At 42.0% G+C, this 23,718-nt stretch overlaps 1 protein-coding gene and 1 pseudogene across 1 annotated transcript in view; one reads left to right on the forward strand and one right to left on the reverse strand.

Moving 5' to 3' along the window:
• The window catches only part of OTUD7A (OTU deubiquitinase 7A), a gene marked incomplete at its 3' end in the record, with an annotated part of 217,287 nt that overhangs the window by 88,921 nt on the left and 104,648 nt on the right, over positions 1-23,718 (forward strand). The gene's annotated exons all lie outside the window — the stretch shown is intronic.
• On the reverse strand, positions 13,112-13,640 carry LOC115302701 (annotated as a pseudogene).

Raw genomic sequence — 23,718 nt, forward strand, 5'->3', positions numbered from 1 at the left:
CAGTAAGAAGTTGCGGTGGCAGGTCTTTGCCTGCCTTCTCCTCTAGGATTTTGATGGCTTCCTGTCTTACTGTCTTCCTGTCTTTAGGTCCTTCATCCATTTTGAGGGGTTTTTTTTCTGTGTGTATGGTGTAAAAAAACGGTCCAGGTTCATCTTTCTGGACATGTCACTGTCCAGTTTTCCCAGCATCATTTGCTAAAGAGACTGTCTTTATTTCATTGAATATTCTTTCCTGTTTTGTCAAAGATTAGTTGGCCATACAGTTGCGGTTCCATTTATGGGTTTTCCTTTCTGTTCCATTGATCTGAGTGCCTATTTTTGTGCCATTATCATACTGTCTTAATGATTACAGCTTTGTAATACATCTTTAACTCTGGGACTGTGATGCCTCCAGCTTTGGTTTTCTTTTTCAAGATTGATTTGGCTATTCAGGGTCTTGTCTGGTTCCATACAAATTTTAAAATTGGTTGTTCCAGCTCTATGAAGAATACTAGTGTTATTTTGATAGGGATTGCATTGAATATGTAAATTGCTTCGGGTACTATTGACATTTTAACAATAATTGTTCTTCCTATCCAGGAGCATGGAATAGTTTTCCTTTTTTTGTGTGTGTCTTCTTTAGCTTCTTTCATAAGACTTCTAGAGTTTTCAGTGTGTAGATTTTTCACCTCTTTGGTTAGATTTATTCCTAGTTATTTTATGGGTTTTGCTGCAATTGTAAGTGAGATCGATTACTTGATTTTTCTTTCGGTTGCTTCATTTTTGATGTATAGGAATGCAACTGATTTCTGTGTGTTTACTTTATATCCTGTGACTTCGCTGAATTCATGGATCAGTTCTAGCAGATTTTGGTGGAATCTTTTGGGTTTTCCATACAGAGTATCATATCGTCTGCAAAGAGTGAAAGTTTCACTTCCTCCTGGCTGATTTGGATGCCTTTATTTCTTTATGTTGTCTGATTGCTGAGGCTAAGATTTCCAATACTCTGTTGAATAACAGTGGAAAAAGTGGATATCCCTTTTGTGTTCCTGACCTGAGGGGGAAAGCTCTGAGCTTTTCCCCATTGAGGATGATATTAGCAGTGAGTCTTTCATATATGGCTTTTTATGATCTTGAGGAATGATCCTTCTATTTCTACTTTCCTTAGGGTTTCTGTCAAGAAAGGATGCTGTATTTTGTCAAATGCTTTCTCAGCAACTACTGGGAGGATTGGATGGTCCTTATCTTATCTTTTATTGATGTGATGAATCACATTGTTTTGTGGATATTGAACCAGCCCTGCATCCCAAGTATAAATCCCACTTGGCCATGGCAAACAATTACTTTAATGTATTGTTGGATCTGGTTGGCTAGTATCTTGTTGAGGATTTTTGCATCCATGTTCATTGGGGAAATTGGTCTGTAGTTCTCATTTTTAGTGGGGTCTTTGTCTGATTTGGGATAAAAGTAATGCTGGCTTCATAGAAAGAGTTTGGAAGTTTTCCTTCCATTTCTTTTTTTTTTCCAACAGCTTCAAAAGAATAAATGTTAACTCTTCTTTAAATGTTTGGTAGAATTCCCCTGGAAAGCCATCCAGCCCTGGACTCTTGTTTTTTGGGAGTGTTTCTTCCTGTTTCTAAGAATATTTTCTTCATCTTAGTTTTCCAGGAGCTTTATTATAAAGTGCTTACTTGTGTTTTCCTTATGTTTTTTCCTCTTTGGAGTTCATACCACTTCTGAATCTGTGAGTTGATATTTTTCATTAATTTTAGACAATTATATCATTATATTTCTTAAAAGATGCTTCCATCCCATCCTTTACATTCTTTCTTTATGGGATTCAGTTATACATATTTTGGGGCTTATGGTCTTTGTGCTTGTGCTTATGCTTTTATACGTATATCCCTTACTTGCCACCCTTGTGCTTTGCTCTGAATGAGCACGTGAGTGAGTGAGTGTGTGTGTGTGTGTCTGTGTGTGTGTGTGTCTGCGGCTTTTCTTCTGACCTGTCTTTCAGTTTATCAGTTATATTTTCATGGGTACCAAGTCAACTCTTAAATATACTCACTGAGTTCTTATTTTTAGTTCTTCCATTTTTCAGTTCCAGAGTTTCCACTTGGCTTATTTTTATATTTCCCAGTTCCCTGCCAAAATTCTTTAACTTCAATGTATTAGTTATGATTATTTTAAAGTATATGTTTGATAACTCCATTGTCTAGATCTCCTGTATTTATGCCCCTATTTTCTGCTTTTCTCTTATTTTTCTGTCCTGTCTTGATTTTTCCATAGTCCTGATCATTTTAATTGAGTGCTGGATGTTACACATTAAAATTTTGAGTTATAATTTTAGGCTCTGGGTGATTTTATCTTTTTCCGGAGAGGATTAACTTTGTGTATTCAAGACAGCTAGGATGGGAATATTATCAATTCAAGACCACTTTGAGCCAAACTGGGATTTAAGTGATTTTGAAGCAAGACTGATTTCCATGCTCTGGATGCTCTAGTTCACTCATTCTTGGGATGTAGCCCTGTAGGTTCCCAGCTGAAATCCTGGGGTGTTGACCAACATACGTTCTTCTCTGTGGGCCCTGCATTTTGAGTTTTGTCTTCCCAGATCCAGAAGATTTACTGAAAGTTCTGTTCAATGTCTCAGCTTCTCAGCCACAGCTTTTATCACTTGTGGTATCTACAAAGGGGAAGTGGCTTCCCGTTGTAGGTTCTTGCATTCAAGATCTCAGCCTTAAAGTTCCTTATTGCCTTTGTACTCCCCATTGTCATCGAACAACCTTCCTTCTTATCTTCTGCCATGTTTCCCAGGTATTCCAGTGTGAATGTTTACCTGAAACAACCTGGTCCTCCATTTCTAGACACGGAAGTTTGAAGTATGGCTTGAATTTATTTACAGTGATATCAGCAATAAATGTTTCAATATTGGAATAGGCATATTATAGTTTTTTATATGACTGTTTATCAAAGAATTCCAAACTGGCAGGTATTACTATTATATAGTTAATGTCAAAATAAAATACTATTTCTTAACTCACAGGTGGAAAAGAGTAGTTTTAAATATCACCTACCCAGTCCTCACACAGTATCTCTTTCAGCCAGTTGAGCAAAGGACTGCTGACTTCAGAAACAGAAGTTGTACATTAGATAGTTAATGTGACAGCTGTTGGCGGCAGTGTTTGCATCCTTGTAGAGTAGTTTACACAGATGGATTTTTTCACAGGATGTATAATTCCACTGTGTGACTTCATACATTTTTGTGAGAAAAAGATTTTTTCTCAAAATGATAAGCACAAATTATGTACCATTGTTTACATTTTACTAGTCATGTTAGAAAAATGGGTTAATTGTGTTATTCATCTACATCCTGGGCAATTTACTTTAAACTTAATACTCCATGTATTAAGAAGTGACTTCCAGGGTGCCTGGTGGCTCAGTCTGTTAAGCATTCAACTTCAGTTCAGGTTATGATCTCATGATTCGGAAGTTTGAGCCCCACTTTGGGCTCTCTGCTGGTCAGCACAGCGCCTGCTTCAGATTCTCTATCCATCTCTCTCTCTCTCTCTCTCTCTCTCTCTCTCTCTCACACACACACACACACACACACACACAACACAACACAAATAAATAAACATCTTTAAAAAGTGACTTCCCATGTTGAAAGGAATTTATTATTCCTCCAGCTCTCTACCTTTATGCGTGTCCATAATGGACACCTCTAAAATCCTGCCCCAGCTCTGCACTACCTTATCTCTATCTCCCTGAGGTTAACATAAACTCAACAGGAGCTTTGCAAATGAGGATTGTAAAATAGGAAGGCAAAGTTCCATAACAGCCCTGTAGCTATAGCAAGAGGAATGATTATAGGAAGTATAGGCTAGTCTGCATTTGTACATCGCAAGCAAAGGGCAGCTATGACTGGAATATCAGGATGTGTGTACGTCACCTTCATCATTCTCTGTTCTTGCAGCCAGCACAAGCTCCCTAGTTTCTGGAGAAAGGAATGCGGCAGGAGGGCCCCGTTCTCCCAAGGAACAAAGGCCTGTGGACTCTCCCATACAGCACTGTTGTAGTGTCTCAGGAGGATAGCCACAGGACTGCCTTATATAATTGACAGAATGCTTGGCCTGAGGCATCGATTAAGCCATTTCAGAAAATGAGTCTGAAAAAGAATAATTGATTATTCTCTGCTTTAATCAGTTTGTTCCATGATTGCAGGCCTGAGTTCCTAGCAGGAGACCAGTGATGGGGATGGTGAGCATGGGGGCACTTCCTAATGACTTTCCCTGCCAGGAAACCCCTCACCACCTGCACAGCTTCTGTACAGCTATAGCCAGTAGACATTTAGAACTGCCCCCAGCCCTGCAGCCAGGATTCAGGCCCAGACTGCTGAAGAGAATTAGTCATCAGCTCAGCCCTGGGGCCTGAGTCTGTGTTTCAGAGGAGAACAGCTTGGATTCCAAATGAGACTGGGTGCATGGCCACTGTTCCAGTACACCCCTTGTGTCCAGTGTATCCCAGACAGTCTTCCCTGTCCAGGGTCCTCGATAGTTGTGGTGCCATATAGGGAGCCGAAGGCTGCCCTTGGGAGCATATACATGCACACAAAATTCAGCACTACTCACCACATACACACACACACTACAGTGCACATTAATCGCCCATACCCACCAAACATACATACATGCAACATATTCATCAGTGCCACTCTTTCACCTTGTACACCCATCCCCACCACAGATACACACCCATTCCATACAACACACGCCTCCAAGCACATGCCTACCACTCATCGCAGAGACAGTGTCACCACACAACACATACACACGTGAGGGAGCACACACACTAATCACATAATATACATTGAACATGACCCTCCACAGCCAATCCATGAGGCATTCCTGCTGGTTCCCCTTCAAAAATCCTTGGTATCTCTTTTTGGAGATACCAAGCACAACCTGCTGCCTTCCTTCTCTCTGTTCCATTCTTCAGAGGCCCAAGTAAAATTAAAATGTTAAATCATCTCCATAGAATTGGCTTATCAGTTAAAAAAAAAAAAAGCCCTGGAATTTGATTGGGGTTGATTGACTGTCTAAGGACCTAAGGTAGGACAGCCATTCAGTGGGAGGGCTGACCCAGAAGGCCCACAGTGCCTGACTTCCAGCTGCAGTCATCAGGACTGTGTGGCACTCACATCAGGAGAGACGAGCAGTGCATCATGGAACAGGAGAGTCTAGATGGAGCCCCAAACCGATCATCAATTGAGGTCATTTAAAAAAAAAGTAAACAAGGGAAAGGAAAAAGTCTTTTCAACCAAAGGTGCTGGGACAGCTATAAGATAATATAGGAAGGAAGAGAGGGAGGACAGAAGGAGGAAAGCCTTGACCCTCTGCCTTAGATCATACATACATATTACTTCAAGGTAGGTTATAGACATCAATATAAAAGCAAAAACTATAAAGCTTCTAAAAGGAAGCATGGATGAAAAAAATCTTCATGACCCTGAGTTGGCAAACATGTTTTAAAGAGATCAAAAAAAAAAAAAAAGGACTGTGAAAGGGAAAACAAATGATGAATTGAGCTTCATCAAAAATTAAAAAATGTTCATTCATAAGACACTATTAAGATAAGAACCACAGAGATATTTACATCTGATAAAGTACTTGAATATGTATATAAATAACAACTGAAAATTAATTATAATTTATAAATATATAAAACAACACAATGTAGTTTATAAATCTATAATTTACAAATATATAAAAGTATGTAAGTAATAACTGAAAATTAATTATAAAAATATAAATAATCCAGTGAAAAAGTGAGTAAAAGACTTTTTAAGTAGAAGATATGTGAGGGGTGCTTGGGTGTCTCAGTCAGTTAAACATCCAACTCTTGGTTTTGGCTCAGGTCATGATTTCATGGTTTATGATATGGAGCCCTAAATTGGGCTCTGTACTGACAAACAGAGCCTGCCGGGGGATTCTCTCTCTCCCTCTCTCTCTCTGCCCCTTCCCATAACACTCACATTCATATTCTCTCTCTCTCTCTCTCTCTCTCCCTCTCTCTCTCTCTCTCTCCCACCCCTTCTCTCAAAATCTCTCAAAACATTAAAAAAAAAAGAAGATACATGAAATGACAAGTAAGCACAGGAAAATATTTTCAAATCAGTCATCAGACAAATAGAAATTAAAACTGATGTCACCACACACTCATCAAAATGGTAAAAATTAAGAAGACTGGGGGCTCCTGGTGGCTCAGTCAGTTGGGTGGCCGACTTTGGCTCAAGTCATGATCTCACAGTCTGTGGGTTCAAGCCCTGCATCAGGATCTGTACTAACAGCTCAGAGCCTGGAGCCTGCTTCAGGTTCTGTGTCTCCCTCTCTCTGCCCCTCCCCCACTCGCTCTCTGTCTCTGTCTCTCAAAATAAAATAAAGATATAAAAAAATTTTTTAAAAAAGAAGACTGACAATATGTCATAACCCGGAGGCCGGGTCTGGAGCGCTCGTCCCCGGCGTTCGGAGGTACCTGTCTCGTCCACCCTGACCGGCAGGGCGGAGAGTCCTCATGAGTTCTCCCTGAGGGAGGGAGAGAAAGGCCCCGGAAGGGGGACGCACAGAGAGTAAAGACACAACTCACAGTTTCCGATCAGGCAAGAAAGAGAGCTTTATTCAGAAAACTGTCTCTTATAAAGGTTTCAAGGCGGGAAAACAAGGCAGCTGACCTAGGTCGGTTGCTAGGAAACAGGGTTAAGGGATTAAGGCTGGAGTAAAAGGGGAACCAGACTAAAGTGTTTTAGCACAGCGCCTGAGGGGCTGATACCACCCTGCGTGCAGGTGGTGGATCTTTGGTCTTTTGGCTTCTCTGACAGGGAGGGGCGCTCCCCTGCCTATTTTTGCACCTCCCCTCAGGGAGTGACAAATCCGGCTAGCAAATGGCCAAGCAGCTGAGATCTTTGCTGCTCCCCACAACAATACCAACTGGTAGAAGAATAAATGCTGGTCAGAAAGCAAAATAATAAGACCACTTTGAAAAAGGTTGGTGGTTTCTTATAAAATTAAGAATATACTTTCCCCTTAATGCAGCAATTCTGCTCTTGGGTACTTAATGAAAAAACAGCTTGTACTTAAATGTTCATGGCAGCTTCATTCATAATCAAATAAATCTAGAAAGCACCCGCAAACCTCTCAAAAAGTTAATGGATAAACTGTCGTGTATCCATACAATGGAATACTACTCAGCAATGAAAAGAAATAAACTATTCATACATGCTACAACATGGATGAATCTCAGAGATCTTAATCTGAGCATAAAGGCTAGACATAGAAAAATAAGTATTGCCTGACTCCATTTAGATGGAGCTCAAAGATGGGGGCTGTGTGGTAGGCAGGATTCTAAAGATGCCTTCCAGGATTCCCATTTCCTGATATGTAGATACTGATCTAGGTACTACTGCAAAGGGACTTTACAGATAAAATTCAGGTTGCCAATTAGCCAACTTTAAAATAGAGAGATTTTCCTGGATTATCTGGGATGGGGGGGTGGTGCACAGCAATCTTCCACCCTTGAAAGCAGAAGAGGAAGGCAGAAGACTCAGAGATACCGAAGGAATGATCAGACTCAACCACCATTGCTGGCTTGACGATGGAAGAAGGGGCCATGGGCCAAGGAATAAGGTGGTCTCTTGGGGCAATGATGACCCTCAGCTGTCAATGCCCTAAGAACCAAAGACTGCATGCTACTGCATGGACCTGAATCCTGCCACAACCAGAATGAGCCTGGAAGTAGAGGCTCCAGAAAGAAATGCAGTCCTATCAGCACCTTGACTGCAGCCTTGTGAGACTCAGAGCACAGACACCAGCCAAGCCCAATGAGCTTCTGGCCACTACCTGCATGACCATTCATTACGTGAGAGCAGGGGACTACTGCAGAGGGATTGGCTGAAAGGGGACACAACACCCCTCTGGGTGTTGCAGACGTGATCCAGGTCCAGACTACAGCGGTGGTTACACGCATGTGTGCACCAGACCAGAGTCCTCAAACTGAGCACAGATCTGGGCATTCACTCTACTGTGTATAAGTGATACCACAAAATGTCTTTTTAATTAAATAAAAGAATGTCAGAGCATTCTTTCTGAAACTTGCAAATCTGCCAATGGTCTAGTCTCTCCACAAATAAAATCCTACATCTTTACTGGGCTCCACCTTGCACACTCCATGCACAGGCCACCTTGCTCATTTGTGGACACTGTAGCCATGCAGGCCCACCACAGGGGTTGACCTTGCTGTTCTCCTGACAGAATGCTGTCTTCCAAATAGCTACAGGACTCCTTGCTTATTTGTTTGGGCCTCTCACCTTAGTAGGGAGTGATTTGATGCTAGAGTACTACTAAAGCAGCACACAGTAAGCACCCCCCTGAATCCCTGCTGAGTGCATGAACAGGCCTCGTGGGCAAGTCTAGCACCCTGGCCTGTGGGCCTTACACAGCACGGCCCAGCTCTGCACCTGCAGCCAGCTCTGTCCTGCTTCTTCTGGGCACGCTGCCCTCTCCACCAGGGGGCAGGCACTGCTGTCCTGAATCCCAACTTCATGTGATTATAATTTGACTATTTTGTAGACATAGGGCTCCGGCAGGATTTACAGAATCTGAACAAGCAGAAAATATCCTGGGAGGCCAAGCAGCCTTTCTCTCTTGGTTGTGCAGACTGAAAAACGGCTCATGGCTGCCATCTGTGCTGGAGGCTTGGAGGAGCCAGTCCTCCTCCAGAGCCCCCTAGCTCCCCAGAGAAGAACCTGGCTGCAGGGTGAAGCCTGGACCCCTAGCTGCCATTATGTCCATTGTTAGCATGTATAATATGCTGTGGGAGGGGTAGCAGCAGGCTTCCTTGTGGGATTCAATGGAAGAAGTAGCAGACTTTCTTTAGAAGCCACAAATAATCAAGACTCTTCCTGGAGTCTGCCAGACTCTACCAGGTTGGCAAACATCCAAGAGATATACAGTGATTTATTCCTCAGAGACTTCAGCATTCATTCTGATTTGTTTTAAAAAGCTGCCTCGAGAATGTTTAGCTGAAACCATTAAAGTGCATTTCTTTCTTAAATACCATGCAGCTCGAAGGCACAGAATGCAGTCAGGCTGCACGTTCAGGGTAGACACTCACCCACATTAGAGGGCAGCTATCAATCTAGCAAACCACCCTGTAATTATCAGAACTCAATCTTTCATTGTGGCGGTTGACTTAACTATCTTTGACTTTATGAAAGTCAGTCTTCAGATTGTTTTTAAAACACAATTTTAAGATTAAAGGCTGGGAGACCTGAGTTGAGTCGATGAAGATGCCACTGCTGCTGATTACACAAAGTAGCTCGGGGCTGGCTGCAGACAAGAGGGTTTGGGTCAGCGAGAAAGACCAAACCACAAGTTAGCTACGCTTTCTGCACATGAGGTTTTATCTAGGCAGATCTCCACCCCCATGGAAGCAGTAGTAGGGATGCTTAGATACCAGGGACCATGGCAGGGTATGTGACTGGGCACAGACAGCCACTGAATTCATTTATTTGTCTTCTAAATCAAGTGATATTTTTACAAAATACGTCTAAGACTTTGAAATCAAAATATGTATTTTTAAAACTCCATATAAGAGAGTATCACTTTGGTTCTCTCTGCTCACATTCTGTCGGGCAGTCCTACTGACCTCTTGTTTTATAAATGAGCCACGGATCTGTGTATTGCCTCCTAGGTTGGTTGTTTCTTCACTGCAGACTGATTGCTTTTAGCTCCAAACCTGACAGCCCAAATTCACATTTTCACACATCCATTTGTTTTTAACATAGCCCATGTAAGCAGATTTCTATACATTTAGCCTTCCTGCTTTGCATTCCCTGCAAATCTTCCCCCCAGCATCTGCCAGTCATTGATAGGACAAAGCCTGTGGCTGCTGCTGCCCTTAGGAACTCTCTGACCCAGACTCCCCATGGTGCTGCGGAGTGACTTCACTGGGACACAGAGCCACTCCTCCAACCCCTCTCTCCTGGGAGGAGTTCCCTGCCCTTGTCTCCCTCTGAGTAGAGACATACAAGTGGTCCCTGATGCATAGCTTCCGCCTGTGAGAAGCTTCCCCAGTGTAAGCATCACACCATAAAGCTTATGTGTGCCACTTCATGGTCATTTCAGCTCCCATATCCCTGAAACCCAGCATGTCTGTACAGTTCTCTGGGCAGAGAATGGTTTTGCGAACACCCAGCCTTTGTATATGCTGTTCCCCTGCACTGCCCTTTCTGTTTCTCTTTGGAAAACTCCATGCCTCATTCACAAATAATGGGGGTCCTTCTGCAGACTACCCGCAGCTCTCCATCCACAGCAGCCATATGCATGCCCATCTCACTTCTTGTTCTGTCAGCCTCTTAAGAAGCACACATGAGTCCTCATTCATATTTATATCATCAGCTCCCATGGGTACCTGCATAAACCCGGAGCCTACAGAGTAGATCCATGGCCTTCCTTAGAAGTACAGTGTGGGAGCCATTCCTGTCCTGTAGCTTTTGGCTATTCAGTTTAGATATTCCTTCAGCTACTGTGAAAAGGGTTTATCACATTTTGTGATATCACTCTTTACATTAATTGATTAACTGCATCCCGAGTATAGAAAGCCCAAGCATTTAGAAATGCTTAAAAGTTACGCAGCAGGCTGCTGTGCCCATTTTTCATGGGGTTCTTATGCATATGGCAGAGGTACAGAAATGTCTCTAGGGTATATTCCTAGAAATGGGATTGCTGGAGTCCAGGATACATGGCATTTTACGTGGAATTATCAAGAAGAACCTCTCTGATGAAGTGGTGTCCAAGGAGAGACCACAGTGAAGTAAAGGAGAAAGCAGTGCAGATATTTTGGGCACTAGTATTCTGAGCAGAAGGAAGAGGTGTGCTTGGATCCTGTGGTGAGAGGTTCTGTCCAGGAGACCAAAGTGACTATATTCCAAAGAGGAAGAGGAAGTGACATCATGGGGTCATCACAGGGTTTCCAGGACCCAGAGAGGATTGATGAAGAGAACTCTGGAGTCATTTGGAAAGGGATTGGAAGTCTCTGGGTTTGAAAAGGAGAGGAATATGACAAGATTTCCATATTCAAATGGCCACTCTGGTTGCCTGTGAACAGGCTGCAGGGCACACAAATATGGAAGGAGCCAGAAGACTCTTGCAACAATCTAGCAAGTGGTGGCTTACCTGGAGTCAGTATGGTAGAAAATTTGAGACAGGTCTAGATCAAGAGTTTTTATATTTTAAAGTAAGGCTGAAGGGATTGGTCAATGTGTAGAATGAGAGCAAGAACAGAGTCAAGGATGACAGCAAGGATTTTCATATGACAGTGGAGCCCTTTGAAGCCAGAGTATGGAGGAAACTCAAGTCTTTGGCCCCAGCCATGTTAGACTTGGGGTGTCCTTGGACATCTGTATTAGTTTGCTCAAGCGGAGCCATAACAAAGTGTCAGAATTGGGTAGTGGGGGAAGAGAGATCTTTCTTGTGTCTCTTCCTCTTTTTATAAAGACCCCAGCCATATCAAATTGGAGTCCGAATTTTTAGGATCTCATTTTACCTTTAATTTTCTCCCTATCTCCAAATACAGTCACATTGGGGATAGGGCGTCAACATACAGATTTTTGTAGGACACAGTTCAATGCACAAAAATTTCTAAGTTGAGGTGTTGAGTCAGGAGTTGGATATGCAAGTCAAGAGCTGACCCAAGGACAAAGTTACAGGAGAGATCAGTGCACAGGTGGCACTTACCAGGAGGAGCCTGATGGGTCCCCCAGGTGGCAAGCACAGGTGGAGAAGAAAAGTGGTCCCACTTACTTTCATCAAGTGGAGACCACGTATATGCAAAGAACCAGCAAAGGAGACCCAGAAGGGGCCATGAGTGCAAAAGAAGCAGACCAAAGGAATGTGTTACCCCTGATACCAAATGAAAAATGTGTGGAAGAAGGAGTGATCACCTCTGAGTATCTGCAGGAGGCCATTGGTGCAGGTTACAGGGGTCTGTCCATGGGGTAAATGAAAGTACATGAAGAGAAAAGGGGGCTCAGGAAATGATAGGAGATGACACGGTTGCATCAGTCAGTGCAGATGAGGTGTCTGTACCATCACTAAACCCCCCACTCCTTTGCCTCAGTGGCCAGTGTTAAAGATTAGATTTCTTGTGTCCTAAGGCCTACTTTGATTTCCACAGTGTATGTGTTACTGGCACTTATATCTTTTTTAAAATTTATTTAGCACAATGCATTTGAGATTCATTCACATTTCTGAGTGAATCAGTGGTCTGTTTGTTCTTATTGCTGAATAATATCCTACTGTTTGGAGATACCACAGTGTTTTCATACCCATTTTCCAGTTGGAAAACATTTGAACTGTTTTCCTGTTGTTGGTATTTATGAATAAAACCACTGTAAACATATACATACAGGTTTTTTTAAGTTTTTATTTATTTATCTTGAGAGAGGGAGAGAGCATGCAGAGGGGCAGAGAGAGAGGGAAAGAGAAAGAGAATTCCAAACAGGCTTAGACTGTCAGTGCAGGGACTGACGCAAGGCTCAGACTTGTGAACTGTAAGATCATGACCTGAGCCAAAATCAAGAGTCAGATGCTTAACCAACTGAGACACCCAGGTGCCCCTACAGATTTCTATGTGAACTTAAGTCTTCATTTCTCTTTAATAGATACCTAGGAAAGAGATAGCTGAATTATGGGATAAGTGTATGTTCAACTTTGTAAAGAAATAACAAACGGGTTCCAAAAGTGGTTGTGTCGTACTGCAGTGTATGAAATTTCCAGTTGATCCACATCCTCACTAGATTTTCTTTAAGCTATTTTAATAGACAATAAAGAGTGTTGCTTTCAGATTTTTTGTTTCGGTGGCCTTCTCCAAAATCCATAACATGTGTGTTACTGGTGTTTTTACCTTATTTCCAGTTGGGCCTCTGAATAACAATGGAAGCCACTGTTCGACATTGTTTTTTTTTTTTTTTTTGAGCTTTAAAATGAGTTTATTAAAGAGTGTTTTTAGGAAGGCAACAGTGTTTGTTATTAAAAAAAAACTTGTTTCTTCATGCTGAAAAGGTAAGAGGCTATAGTAAGCTTCTTTCTATTGGAATTCTGATAGTACAGCACAGTGTAGTCATTTCTGCGATGCTAGAATAAATAAGAAAAGTCTCTTCTATGCTTCTCAAAAAAGCGATGAATAATATCAGCAGATGGCATAAAAAGCCATTTTTTCCCATTCATTCTGTAGTATTGGAGCCAGTATTTTTACCATCACAGGCTACAATTTTCACTTTGTCCACTTTAATAAGTTCTGTCACCTCTCTGAATTCAACATCATTCAATACAAAAGTCCACACATTATCGCAGAATATGTACGTATTTAGAGAGCCCCTGAAATTGACTCTGTTCCTGACCCTCTGTGCCAAAGCTGAATTTATAGCTTTATCAAACTGAAGAAGAACTTGGAGAGCAAGTTGGGGGGTGATCTGTTGAGACTGTATGAGCTCATCAAGGCTCTCCTGGAGACTGTTTCCCAAAGGGGTATTTCTGTATAACTGATATGCCATGGCTTAGGAGGAAGAAACTTTTCTTATTCAAGCTTGCATTGATGTCCTGTGGGGAAGGCGCTTCCCCTCGACATTGTTTTTAGCTTTTAGAATCTTAAGATTTAGAGACATCCCTGTTGAGATGAATTTCAACCATCGCTCCTTAAGGTTGCCCAAACTGTGACTCAAAGAGGATGCATAAATTGCTCACAGAGGACCTGTGGTCAGAACCTTGTGCCTGACACTTGCTATTCTTCCCACCCTCACCCCCCAAACCCTCACCCACATCTGGTCACATGAATTAATGTGCTAGACATCAGAACTGAATGCCTGCTTTACTAATAACCCTGGGAGATGTTTGTGTAGAAAACCCTGTTCTCAGTCCGAGGATTTGACATCATAGCCATGTTTAAATTTGTTAAGTATTTGAGCTATTCACACTGTATGTATAGAATATAGACTTCCATCCAAGTTAAATTCATTTTATCCCAATCATCTGTGTGTCTATTTTGTGCTGGTACCTCACTGTTTTGAGTGGTGGTATTTCTTGAAATCTGGGATTGTGATATCTCCAGCTTTGTTCTTTTCAAGATTAAGATTGCATTGGCTATTCTGGGTCTTTGGTGGTTCCATATAAGTTTTGGTATTATTTGTTCTAGTTCTGTAAAAAGTGTTGGTATTTTAGCAGGGATCACATTAAATCTGTGTATTCCTTTCGGTAGCGTGGACATTTTAACAATATTTGTTCTCCCAATCCATGAGAATGGAATATCTTTCCATTTGTTTGTGTCATCTTTAATCACTTTCATCAATGTTTTATAGTTTTCCGAGTGCAGGTCTCTTGCCTTCTTGGTTAAATTTATTCCTATTTAATTATTTGTGGTGCAATTGTAAACAGGATTGCTTTCTTAATTTCTCTTTCTGCTACTTTATTAGTAGTGTATAGAAATACAACAGAGTTTCTATTAATTTTGTATCCTGTGACTTCACTGAATTCATTTATCAGTTCTAGTAGTTTTGTGCGGAGTCTTTAGGGTTTTCTATATATAGTGTCGTGTCATCTACAAATAGCAGCAGCTTTACATGTTCCTTACCAATTTGGATATCTTTTTTTTTTTTCTTGTCTGATCACTGTGGCTAGAACTCCTAGTACTATGTTGAATAAAAGAGAGTAAAAGAGAGAGTAAAAGCTCTCACACATATATAATATGTGTTTATATATATTATATGTTACTCAGCCATAAAAAGAATGAGATCCTGCTATTTGCAACAACATGGATGGACATAGAGGGTGTAATACTAAGTGATTTATCTAATTTTTTAAAATAGTTTATTGTCAAATTGGTTTCCATACAACACCCAGGGCTCTTCCCCACAAGTGCCCTCCTCCATCACAACCACCTCTTTTCTCCCCTACCCCTTCTCCTTCAACCCTCAGTTCATTTTCAGTATTCAGTAGTCTCTCAGGTTTTGCGTCCCTTTCTCTCCCCAACTCTCTTTTCCTCTTCCCCGCCCCCAGGTCCTCCATTAGGTTTCTCCTGTTCTCCTATTAGACCTATGAGTGCAAACATATGGTATCTGTCCTTCTCTGCCTGACTTACTTCACTTAGCATGACACCCTCGAGGTCCATCCACTTTGCTACAAATGGCCAGATTTCATTCTTTCTCATTGCCATGTAGTACTCTATTGTGTATATATACCACATCTTCCTGATCCATTCATCAGGTGATGGACATTTAGGCTCTTTCCATGTTTTGGCTATTGTTGACAGTACTGCTATGAACATTGGGGTACATGTGTCCCTATGCATCAGCACTTCTGTATTCCTTGGGTAAATCCCTAGCAGTACTACTGCTCAGTCATAAGGGAGTTCTACTGATAGTTTTTTGAGGAACGGCCACACTGTTTTCCAGAGCAGCTGCACCAGTTTAAATTGACAACAACAGTGTAGGAGGGTGCCCATCTCTCCACACCCTCGCCAGCATCTATAGTCTCTTGATTTGTTCATTTTAGCCACTCTGACTGGTGTGAGGTGGTATCTCAGTGTGGTTTTGATTTGTGATTCCCTGGTGATGAGTGATGAGCATCATTTCATGTGCCTGTAGGCCATCTGGATGTCCTCTTTGGAGACGTGTCTGTATGTCTTCTGCCCATTTCTTCACTGGCTTATTTGTTTTTTGGGTGTGGAGTTTGGTGAGTTCCTTGTAGATTTTGGATATGAGCCCTTTATCTGATATGTCATTTGCAACTATCTTTTCCCATTCTGTCGGTTGCCTATTAGTTTTCTTGATTGTTTCCTTTGCAGTGCAGAAGCTTTTTATCTTGATGAGGTTCCAATAGTTCATTTTTGCTTTCCTTTCCCTTGCCTTTGGGGATGTGTTGAGTAGGAAATTGCTGCGGTTGAGGTCAAGGAGGTTGTTTCCTACTTTCTCCTCAAGGGTTTTTGTGGTTTCCTGTCTCACATTCAGGTCCTTGAGCCATTTTGAGTTTATTTTTGAGTATGGTGTAAGAAAGTGGTCTAGTTTCATTCTTCTGCATGTTGCTGTCCAGTTCTCCCAGCGCCACCTGCTAAAGAGGCAGTCTTTTTCCTTCATTGTGAAAATGTCATTACTACCCAAAGCAATCTACACATTCAATGCAATCCCAATCAAAATTGCACCAACATTCTTCTCAAAGCTAGAACAAACTATTCTCAAATTCGTATGGAACCACAAAAGACCCCAAATAGCCAAAGTAGTATTGAAGAAGAAATCCAAAACAAGAGGCATCACAACCCCAGACTTTAGCCCCCTCTACAAAGCTGTCATCATCAAGACAGTATGGTATTGGCACAAAAACAGACACATAGACCAATGGATTAGAATAGAGAACCCAGAACTGGGCCCACAAATGCATGGCCAATTAATTTTTGACAAAGCAGGAAAGAGTATCTGCTGGAAAATAAGTGATTTGTCTTAAAGAGAAGATAAATACCATATGATTTCACTCATATGTGGAACCTAAGAAAAGAAACAAAGGAAAAAAAGGCAAACAAAAAAAGACTCTTAAATACAGAGACCAAACTGGTAATTGCCAGAGGGAAGGCGGGAGTAGTGAAATAGGTAAAGGGGGTTGAGAATACATTACTGTGAAGAACACTGAGAAATGTATAGAATCTTTGAATCATTACATTTACATTTTTTTAACATTTATTTATTTTTGAGAGACAGAGAGAGACATAGCTTAAGCAGGGGAGGGACAGAGTGAGAGGGACACACAGAATCAGAAGCAGGCTTCAGGCTCTGAGCTGTCCATACAGAATCCGATGCAGGACTCGAACCCACAGACTGTGAGATCATGACCTGAGCCACAGTTGGACACTCAACCGACTGAGCCACCCAGGCGCCCAAAATCATTATATTTTATACTTGAAACTAATATAATCCTTCATGTTAACTATACTTCAATTTTTAAAAAGTTAATTCATTAAAAAAATGAACTGTCAGAGCTGAAGCTGATGGCTCCTGCTGATTAGTCTCCACTCTGCATAATCTCTTTGGTCTCTCTCCACCCTACACTTCTGTGGTCCTTCTACCTTGGAGTAAAGAAGCTAGACAAATGTAATATTGTTAGATGACAATTGCATAATAGCAACTGACTATGAGCTCTCCTCCCCAGAGAGGGTATATCCTTGTCCTTCAGAATTCCTGCAGAATGTCTATCCTAACCCCACCCACCTTTCTCTATTTTAATGTGCTCATCCACATACATACAGGTAGGGAATTTTGCCTAATGGGATCATCACATACATGTCACTTGTTTCTAGAAAGCTGTCCTCTTTGCTTGTCTTGTCCTGTGTCCTCCTTCTCCTTTCTGTTCATATCACCACCAACTACTAGAAACCCATATTAGCAACCCAATATATATCCTTCCATAGTTTTCTCCAAGCTCAAATAATTACCTGCAGATACATATGTAATATATATAACACATAGACACACATACATATGTATACACATGCATGAAAAGAGCCGGAGCTCTATCAGGAACACCCAAGAGACTTCAGATTTGCAAGTGAGATGGATTTTACTGCAAGCACTTAAGGCTTGCATCACCATTGGAAGGAGGTTGCAGGAGTGAAAAGGATGCCACAGAGAGAAGCAGGTGAATAAGGAGTCACTCTTAAAATCAGGATTCACTCTTAAAACCTGGCTGCTGTTGCTGCTACCTACTGCACCATGCACAAAGCAGCTCCTTTGCAGGCACTCTCCTAGACACAGCTGTGACTCACAGCGTACTGGGCACAGGGTTCCTTGGAGCTGCCCTGCAAGCTATATCTTCTCGCACCTGGGCTTACAGCATGATAGCTTCTCCTTCTGGCAGTCTTGCAAACCTTCTTCATGATTGCTTCTTCCCTGGAACCTGGAACCTATGAGGAAAGCAATTCTGAGAAGTATACTGCATGCTTCTGCCCCCATTTTGCAGAGTAAAATGAAAAAGGGGAGTGTAGAGAAGGCAGTGATTGAGTTGGCAGTGGACTTTCTGGCACTGTCCATCCCTTTTCTCAAATCCTTATCCATTGACCCATACTTAAATAAGCAACCACAATATCAGCACACCCTACCAGTTCCCCCATACACCTAAAGATGGGCTCACTTCACTTCTCACATCTACAAGAGGTACAAAGTCCTACAAATCATCAAACCCATCTTTAGTTTTTTGCATTCCCCACCTGGTTGAGATCATGACCCATCTTTGATAAACTATAACTTGAAGACTGAATTAAGAGCTTAGTCATACCTAGCCTACCTATGTTATATGACAAGGAAGGGAGAAGGGTGGAGTTCATTCATATATACCTATAGGTAAATAACACAGCAAGAGAGAAAATATGCAAACCATACCTTGAATCCTGCCCTTTGCAGACTCTGGTTGGGGATTTTCTAAAGCCATCTTCCATGGCACCTCCCTGTTCCCCTTGCCATCATCATATCCAAGACATTCATATCCAGACTTTGCACTTTTAACACAGCATTTGCTTCTGCCATTGATACGTTGGTCAATTCTCAGTTTAACATATGTATGGGACTTTCTCCCAGGCTCTCTTCCTAGTTATGAATCTGAAAACTTTTAAGACTCCTGGTTTTTAAGATGAATTGGGCAGCTCCCTGAAATACATCTGCTCAGAAGAGGTCACTGTCAGATCTCCAGATGATGGGAGCACTAGTCTAGGTCAGGGGAGGAGGAGCTGCTTCTGTTGATCCAGGAATCTCAGGGAAACTGGAGAGCCAAGGACCCCAGGTTCATCAGAACCCTCTTAGTGTTCTTAGGATCCCATACGGCTTTCAAAGCTATATGCTAACTGTCCTAATGTTCACCTAATATTTTTCCTGCATGCTCCCAAGTGCAGTCAAGAGGGTTTATCTATTGGGCTTCTTGTATCCTTTCTTTTCATCACAGTGTCTGTGCATAACAGCTGTTGGTTTTCCCGTAGCGTCAAAGAACTAGTGTCTCATCTGTGATTCTGCTTGCCAGGAACCATTTCCACTACCAAAGTCTGTATCTGTCAGCATTTGGTGAAGGAGACACAAGTCATTCCTGATATTCCAAGTAGGAAAGGGAACTAGAGAAGCTGTGTTCACAGTGGGAGGAGGTTCACTCCTTGCAGCCTCAGGAGTCACAGGGCACCCCACCCACCCACCCACCCCAGCAGCTGGATTGCCAAGCAGGTGCCTCTCAGGAATTTGCCCCAAAGCTACAGCTGATCTCCATCTGCTCTCTGCCCAGGCATCTGCTTGCAATGCTCCATGGATAACCAACCTGTGCTCAGCCTTCCAATCAATCTTGCACAAATGCTTCTCATTGGGGGCTGTTGCTAGAACTCTGCTGGGAGTCCTTCCAGGAGCATTCACTCACACTCCTCTCCTGGGACACAGCAAGGGTGTGCAAAGGCAGCAGGGGTGCAGAATTGACCTTGGATGCTAAGGCATGATAACACTGCACATGGACCAGGCAGATGTGTTTCACTCTGTGCCACCAAGGTGATTGTGCTGAACACACAGTCATCATACAGCTTTTCCCACTAACACTACTTCACTGGATTCCTCTCAAATCAGTTATATATGCAAATTCATTCTTTGTAATGGCTGAGTAGTCTTCCGGATGTGGATTACTATAACTGAGCCATCCATTTCCTGAGCAGTCCCCAAGATCCTGGACACTTGCCTTTGCCTCTCCCTCTCCCTCTGATCTAGCACTGAGGAGAACCCCCGCCCCCTCCAATTCTCCGTCCTCACTGTCACTGGACAAGGCCATCTCGTTTCACATCCATATTGCTACAAGCCCCACCTAATGTGCTTTCTGCTTCAAGCTTCACCAATTCTAATGCCATCTCTGCATTTAGCCGAGTAATTTTCTAATGTAAATACTTTATTTTTCTAAAATAAAAATTGGATCAAGCCTTACTTATTGGGAAGTACTTCAGTGACTCATGTTTGCCCTTGGGATAAAGTCCAAATCCCAGCACATACTTCACAAGACCCTTAAAGTGCACTCTGTCCCAACACCTCCATCTCCCTTCCTGTATTCTTCAGGTTCCCCAGGCAGCCTCTCCTGTCTCGTCTCTGTGCTGCATTCACACTTAACTACCTCTGTGTGCCAGGTCGCTTCACCTCCAGGTTTATCCATGTGCTGTCTTCTTCCCAGCATGCCACCCCTCCTCCCTCTGCCCCTGATTCTTTGCCAAGATGGCTTTCACACTTCTTTTAGGTCTCAGCCTAAATGAGACATCCTCTGAACATACTCCAAGCCCCAAATTACATCCTATCCTGGGTACCCTGTCAGAATTAGGTCTCAGTGTAGGCTTCCATCCTGTGTTTTTCTCCATATTAGTTAGGGGTTTGCTGGCAGTAATCTGTCCAGATTCTTATTCAGGTATTTTTCCCCTCACTCAGCATTCTTAACTATTGGCCTTTTCATGCTTCTTACCTCATGTTTGCAAGATGATTGCCATATCTCCAGGTATCATATCTGCATTCCTGTCAGTGAGAACAGGGAATAACAGCACAGATCAACCCTCTTCTTAAGTCTTTAAATTTCTTTAAATCAGAAGAAAAGGGGTACCTGAGTGGCTCAGTCAGTTAAGCGTCTCACTTCAGCTCAGGTTCTCATGGTTCGTGGGTTCGAGCCCCGCATCAGGCTCTGTGCTGACAGCTAGCTCAGAGCCTGGAGCCTGTCTTTGGATTCTGTGTCTCCCTCTTTCTCTGTCTTTCCCCTGCTCTGCTGTCTCTCTCAAAAGTAAATAAAACAAATTTTTTTTAAAAATCAGAAGAAAATTTTCTTTCAAATACCTCCCAATGGAGTTTGGCCCAAATCTGAGCATTGAGAAAATGACATTGAGGGGCATAGTGAAGGAGGAAGAAGTGCTGTTAAAAGGAAAAGAGTAGAGCCGCCATTGAAAAAAGAGGATGACTAAGAGAGTGTGATGTCTTAGAAGGAAGAAGAAATTGACAGTGACCATGCTGTGCATTAGATCCCTCTCTTTTCCTCCCCCCCCCCCACCAAAGGAGAGTGAATCAAGGAGGAGAGAGAGCTTTACTGACAAGGAACAGGTAGTGACTTTGGATTTATCTACATCAAGCTTATTGGTAATCTTGAAAAGAGATGATTCAGTAGAAAGGGGATCACAAAAACCACTTCACTGTGCATCAAAGAGTGAATGTGCATAAATATATTTTCTCGTTTTTTCAATATTTGTTTAAATATACTGCACTACCAGCCTCTGTATAGCTGGCAATATAATATAAAATAATACTAAGATCTTTTTTTAAGATATCAAAATATTAGGGATGCCTGGGTGGCTCAGTCACTTAAGGATGCAACTTTGGCTCAGGCCATGATCTCATGGTTCATGGGTTCGAGCCCTGCATTGCACTCTCTGCTGTCAGCACAGAACCTACTTCAGATCTTCTGTCTCTCTCTCTGCCCCTCCCCCACTGGTTCTCTCTCAAGATAAATAATTAACTAAAAAAACAGATACCCAAATATCAGCCATATAATTTTGTTACCTTATTATCATATTTGTTATATTGCGCACACATCTGGTGAACTACGACCTATCGGAAGATTAGTTGAGGCAGCCTTTGGGCTCATTTCCTTCTCCACACTTCTATAAAAATAAGCTAATTAAAACAGCCTTATAAATATCAGCTAGCTAAGACGTTCCGTCATTTCAACTGGCTCTATTTCCGTCTGTATTTAATAGCAGGAAATTCAGAATTGTTGCCTGCAAATGTGAAGGAGATGAAGTCTTCCATTTCTGTAGTTAATGGCATACCACATATTAAGGAAGAATCCTCACCCTGGTACACTTTAAATGCTGGTCATTATTGTTTAATCCTTTAAAAAAACTTTACATTTAGTTTTGTTTACTATGTTAGAAAAGTGATTTATCTAAAGAGTTCAACACTCAAAAGAGCAAGATACCGACAGTATTGTACCTGCTCTGTGGCCTGGACCCCACTCCCCCTGACCCCTGGATCACTGCTTGTGTTAGTTTCTTATTTACCCCTCTAGCACTGCATATGCAGATACAAGCACATACTTATTTGTAGGTATTAACATAATTTTTCTATCCTTACTCAAAAGGTAGGATTATGAATATTTAACACTTTGCTTACTTCACTCCCAGATATGTGCTCGCGATCTTTGCATGGGGTTTCATCATTCTCTATACAATAGCATATCATTATGTTAAGTGGAGTGTACCATAGTTTATTTAAATGTTCTTCCACAGATGGACATTTCACTTGTTTCCATTATTTTACTGTTATAAATGATGCTGCAGTGACTACATTGTACATACATCATCTTATGTGTATAGGTATTACTAGAGGACAAAAGCCCAGAAGTGGGAGGAGTGGGTCACAGGGTAAATGCAATGTGATTTTGACAAACACTGGGAGACTGGCTTACTTGGGTTTTGTCATGCTGTTCCTTTAGCAGCAAGTGGATGAGCAAGCCTGTTTACCAACAAACTTGGTAACCAGGTGGGTTGCCAACTTTGTATTCGCTACTTTGATATGTGTAAAATGCTTTCTCAGTATATCTGTAATTTGCATTTCTTTTGTGAGTGAAATTAGTCATCTTCTCATATATTTCAGAGCCATTTATTTTTCCGTGAACTCTTTGTTCATGTCCTTTGTTTGTATCTTTGGGTTGTTATTCTATTTTTTTCCCCTTTATTGGTTTCTGGGCAAAACACACATGTGTGCACTCCCTGCACAGGAGAAAACAGGGTGTAGCATTTGCTCTTGTGCCCAGATCCCTTCATCCAGAGACCGAGGCACTCATGCCAGAACGGGAAGCAGGAAGTCAGGCTGCTGAAGGCTCACAGCTGAGTGACCCCTTCAGTGGTTCCCCAGTGGAAGGAAGTCACCTTGACTGAGGCTCTCCCCTACTGGGGGCAACATCCGTCCAGTGCCTTCTTTATGTCTGTGCCCCTTACTACAATGCAAATTCCTCTGAAGGGCATTGCCAGTCAGTTCAGGGAAGGCTCTGTGGCACCTGCAGGGTGGGTCTGCTGCTTCTTCCCCCAGACCCCCTACCAGCATGCTCCTGCCTTGGATTTTCTCAGCATCTGAACTGTGTCAGAGATGATTCCTTCTGTGTGGTATGAAGTACAAATATTTCCCCAGATCAATATCATCTTTTAACATTTTGTATGTATGTAAGTCTCTCTGGGACTTTCCCTTATGTTCCATTGCTTTATTGGATGGTTCATGTAGCATTATTAAGACAGTAGAGCAGGTTTATGTCTGTGAGTGCCCCTCTCACCTCATTGCTCCTTTCTTTCAGAGGGTCCCTGGTTATTCTTGCTTAGTTTTCCAAATGAAGTTTAAAATCAGCCTGTCTGATTCCAAACCCTGCTTGTGTATTTTTTTAATTGGGATCATATTAAATTTATAAATTAGCTTAGGAAGAAATGATGATACTGAGTCTTCCAAACTAAGAACATAGATGTTTTACGTATCTCTTTTAAACTTATTTCTCAATATTTTGTCTTTTAGTTGCAATTATGCAATTGCATAATGGAATATTTCCTTTCATTATGTCCTCTAACTTGTTTTTGTTCATGTATGAAGGCTATTTTCTTTTACTGTATGTTAATGTT

Source organism: Suricata suricatta, chromosome 9, assembly GCF_006229205.1.
Source record: "Suricata suricatta isolate VVHF042 chromosome 9, meerkat_22Aug2017_6uvM2_HiC, whole genome shotgun sequence".
NCBI lineage: Eukaryota > Metazoa > Chordata > Mammalia > Carnivora > Herpestidae > Suricata > Suricata suricatta.